We start from the raw sequence: 5349 nt of genomic DNA, 5'->3' as shown, positions 1-5349 counted from the left end.
ACCAGACCTCAGGCCTTCAGGTCACTGAGAAGTACAGTGCTTACCAGACATGAGGACCTGGGTTGATTCCCCAGCACCAAAAAACAAAAAAGCAAACAAACAAACTACCAAAAATAGGTCCCGCCTTTCAAGATGCCTGTTTCCCATTGCCTAAATTCTACTGGAACAGGGACTTTTGCAAAGCAGTGCTTAGAGGGCATTGGTAGAAACAGACTTTGTGTAGGAAAACAGCACCTTGAGACCACAACATTAATTGAAATACATCAATCTAGCTTCTCTTATATGAGAAACCCAAAGTATAAATAAAGTAAGACAGTGTGGAGGTGCACCACCTATAATCCCTGCACTAGGGAGGCTGAGGTAGGAGGGTTACCATGAATTGGAGGCCCGTCTAGGCTACGTGGTGAGTTCAAGGCCAGCCTGAACTACTTAGTGAGACCCTGTCTCTAAAAAAAGGTCAGCTTCAATCAAAAGGTAGTTTCCTTTAAGTAAATTAGAGAGAAGTGAGCAATCAAATTACCTGCATGTGGGGCCAGGGAGAGGCTCAGTAAAATAAGCGCTTGCCTGGCAAGTGCAAGGGCCTGAGTTCAATCTCTGGTTCTGCCAAAAAAAAAAAATTACCGGGCTGGTGAGATGGCTCAGTGGTCTAAAGCACCTACTTAGAACAAGCTCAGCAAAGCACAAGGGACCGCAGTTCAATCCCCCAGCACCACATGCCAGTCAGCCCCGCGCCCTGTTGGGCTGAGCTGGCCACACACACAAATAAATAAATAAATATTAAAAAAAAAAAGATTTAAAAAAAAAATTACCTAGATGTGTTCGCTTCATTTTTCTTTTCCTGCAGAGAGGGAAAGAAGATAGAGGGAACACCCTTGGAATCAGGTCAGTGTAGTGACTTAGGTGACATCCACAGATGACTTTATTTTTCTGGTTTTGGGAACTAAACCATAGGTTGAACTGAACTATGTCTCCAGTCCCACCTCACCCCCATCTCATCTTTTATATTTTGTTTCCAAATAGGGTCTTGCTAAAGTGCTAAATTGCTTACGCTGAGCTTGAATTTTCTATTTATCTGCCTCAGCCTGCCAGAGTTCTGTGATTACAGGTGCATAATATCATGCACAGCTTGTTTCTTTTTTGTTGTTGGTAGAAAGAAGAAGAAGAAGAAAAAAAAGAAGCTAATCACACTTATAATCTAAAATGTAAATAATGTAAGAGAATGTAAAGCAAAAGCTAAAGAACCCTCCCTCCCTTTTCCCATACAATTCTACAGGGATAACAACTGCTGCTAAAATTTTTGTATTAATTAAGCATGGTGGCACCCTGTAACCCTAACATTCTTAGAGGTGGAGGCAAGAGCATTGCGTGTTCAAGGTCAGACTGGTCAATTTAGCCATTAGCAAGACCATTGCAAAATTTTTAAAGAAGGACTGGGGGATGCAGTCTTCCATCAGCGAACTGAAGAGATCCTGCTGTCTCTCAAGAGTAGCCGGGATTGTAGGTGTGAACTACTACACACTCTCCTAATTTTACAGTTGTATATTAGCAGATTTTAAATTGTATTTTTTTAAAGGACTGATATTGGGAACTGAATTCAAGTCCTTCACACTGTGCTACATCCCCAGCCCTTTTTCATTTTTTATTTTGAGACAGGATCTCTGTAAATTGCCTAGGTGAGAATTGAACTTTTGATCTTCCTGTGTTGGCCTCCCAGAGTGGTAGATTTTAGCACACAAGACCCCTGAAATGTTGACTGTTTTAAAACGACCTTGTATTACCCCCATACAAATAAAAAGGAATACAATTTACACTGGGGTTGGTGACACACCTCTGTGATCCCAGCACTCTGGGAAGCTGATGCAGGAAGATCAAGAATTTGAGCCCATTGTGGGCAATGTAGTGATTTAGCCAGAATCTGTGTTGGAATTTAAAAAAAAAAAAAAAAGTGTGTATGCTTGCTGAGGATGTAGCTCACTGTAAATCCTCTGAATTCAACCCAGTGTCACCAATGGGGGGGAAAAAGGCTAACAGATTTGGTAGATACCTTACAATGGCACAGCCTCCCACTGAAGCGACCCTCGGCTCCTCACTTCCTTTCCAGGATACAGAGGAAAGTTGGGAACATCTGTAGGTCCGACAGTGAATCTGTTTCCCAGGCTGAAAGCCTTCCTCCCATAGATTGCTGGCTCCAGCAGTGTGGGCCTGGCCTGAGGGAGAGACTCCCCTGCTTCTGGTGCTCTCTATCCCCAGCTTCACAGCAGCTCAGCTTGCAGAACTCTTCCTGCATCTCAGAAAAACATCATCATTATTAGTAATGTTTGTTGAGCACTTTCTTTTTCTTTCTTTCTTTTTTTTTTGGGGGGGGGGCCAGAATTGGGGGTTGAACTCAGGCCCCTGCGCTTGCCAGGCAAGGCTTATTCTACTGAGCCATCTCCCCATCTCCCCAGCCCCTACCACTTTCTTCATGCCAGGAACTTTCTTCCTCCTTTTCCCCTTCCTCTTCCTCCTCCTCTTCTTCCTTCTAAATCATTGGACCATACTACACTCAATACCACTGGCCTTAGGATGGAAAGAAACACCATGCACAGCAACCTCCTTTAGGATAACTTCACTGGAGGCATGATGTTATCTGCAAGGAGAGAGCAGGATAATCTTTTTCTTTCCTACTGGATTTCCAACCCTTCTACTTTGGGTTTAGTCCCTAGGTGTTCTGTGATATGCTCTTGGACAACCCATGGAGGTGGGTGTGAGGTGGGGAAGAGAGAGAGAGAGAGAGAGAGAGAGAGAGAGAGAGAGAGAGAGAGAGAGAGAGACTCGTGCTGTTGTCTAAAAGGGCTCTTCCTGAGTGGCTCATTATTCCGCCAGTCATTCATGAATTCACTCAATAAGTGCCTGAGAGGCCAGGCACTGGGGATTAAAGTGGAACAATAGAGACAATCTCTCTGCCCTCTAGAAACTGACAGTCTGCTGAATGAAATAGTTGTCCAACAATTACAATTAAGAGTGATCAATCTTGATAGCAGGACTCTAACCTAGGGCATGTAACCCACTGTAGGGTTACTGACAAAGAAATCTTCCCAGAAGAGATAAATTTTAGGCAAAAATCAGACTGCCAGCAAACGTAAGAAAGCATACAAAAGTCAGGTGGCAAAGCTAGTGTCATTTCTTTACTTAGCAATTCTTATGAGGTAGGGCCTGGATACAGTGCCAGACTCCAAAAAACAGTCTGTTTGGGCAGGCAGAATACAACCTAAATTGATGTGTTCACCACAAGAGAAAAAAGCTTACATAAATAGTGTAAAATTGAATACAGTTCTTTTAATAAACTACTGATCTGATTTTCTCACAATGAAACAGAAAGAACTGTTTCAAATCCACAAAGCCCAGCTTTCCCAAAAAATAGATTAGATAACCTGAAATAGCCTCTAACATAGCATCAACTTTAGACGTCTGAGTGTTTTGTGACATTCTTACATTTGAAAACTACACCTTAAAAAAAATTATCAAAAAGGGGCATATTAATGCAGCTAGTAAATCAATTCTAGCTACCCTACACTCCTTATTCAGACTCCCACAAAGCACAATGGCCTCTCCTATAGGACTGCTGAGATCCAGAAATCAGGAGTTCCTAGATTTCTTGGGCTGTCCTTTTTACTCAGTTCACAGAAGTCACCTGCCTATTTAAGATTAACAGGGTCCCCCTTACCATTTAATAATCTCTAACTACATCACAGCTGTCAGCTCTGGGGACACCTTTGTCAAGGGGAAGTATTTATTTTATTTTACTTTCATTTTATTTTTTGAGACAGAGTCTTGCTGTGTAGCCAAGGCTGATCTCAAAATTGCAGTGACTCCTGCCACAGCCTGCCAAGTGCTAGGATTGCAGGCACACACCATACACCCCTGGCACCAAGGAAAAAAATCTTTAAATACTATAATATTTTGGGTTTAACAACTAAAGAAAGAGGGGCTGGGGAGGTGGCTCAGTAGAATAAGTGCTTGCCTGGCAAGTGCAAGGGCCTGAGCTCAATCCCCGGTTCTGGAAAAAAAAAAAAAAACAAAAAAACACTAAGGAAAGAGATTAAATTCTAAGCATATGTAGTATGTGCACAACTTTAGTAGAATGATGAAAGTTAAATCATAGGCTATATGATCTACATAGGATTAGTGGGAGGGAAAAAAAATCCAATAAGAAGTCTGTAAGATCCGAAAAGTTCCTTTTCTTTATTTATTTGAGACAGCGTCTCAATGTGTAGTCCAAGGTGGCCTTGAACTCAGTATGTAGCCCAGGGTGGCCTAAACTTTTGGTGATTTTTCTGCCTCAGCCTCCTGAGAGATAGGGTTACAGCCATGTGCACTACCATGCCTGGCATTGCTTGCTTTCAAATATATATATTTGAAAATATATATATATATAAATATATAATATAAAATATATATATATATATATATATATATATATATTTTTTTTTTTTTTTTTTTGGCCTTTCAGTGCTAGAGCCCAGAGTCTCACACATGCTAGACAAGTCCCCTATCAGAGTTAAAATCCCATCCCTTTTTATTTTTTAAGAAAGGTTTTTGTTAAATTGCCCAGGCTGGCCTAGAATTTGTGATTCTCTTACTATAGCTTCTCAAGGAGTTGGGATTATAGCCATGTGCTACCCTACCCAGGATTATTGTTTCTGTATGTATTATAATGCACAAAATAAAATGTGTATACCTTTATTTTATTTTTTGTGAAATCTGTATACCCTTAAAGTTCAGTTCCATGAGGTTTGATAATTGTCTAGGTCTTTTTTTTTTTTTTTTTTTTTAATTGCACATCACTCTTTTATTATACTGATCTGGAAAAAGACTTAACAGTTATGCTCAAATGAGTACTGGCCCATGTGGCGGGGCCAAGCCACCTGGAACATGATTCAGAAATCAGACACTGTGAGATGCACTTAGACATGGTCAGGAGGCATTTTCACTGCCACCAAAACAAGGCAGAGGGATCCTAAGCTACACAGCAGAATGCACTCCTACCCCACAGAGGCCAGAGCTTGTCCTGTACTGGTGTGAGGAATGGCTTATTTTCTGGTGACCACATGTGGAACTATTCAACCACCACTAGAAGCCCCACAAGGGTTTTTGTTTAGATACATAATGTTTCTTTTGTAGAAAAATTGAGGGACTGGGGAGATGGCTCAGTAGAATAAGCATTTGCCTGGCAAGCGCGGGTCTGAGTTCAATCCCCAGTCCAAAAAAAAAAAAAAAAAAAAAAAAAAAGGGCTGGTGAGATGGCTCAGTGGTCTAAAGCATTTACTTAGAACAAGATTAGCAAAAGCAAAAGGACCGTGGTTCAAC

Source organism: Octodon degus, unplaced genomic scaffold, assembly GCF_000260255.1.
Source record: "Octodon degus isolate 3935 unplaced genomic scaffold, OctDeg1.0 scaffold00169, whole genome shotgun sequence".
Lineage (NCBI taxonomy): Eukaryota > Metazoa > Chordata > Mammalia > Rodentia > Octodontidae > Octodon > Octodon degus.
Note: the sequence above shows the minus strand (reverse complement) of the source record.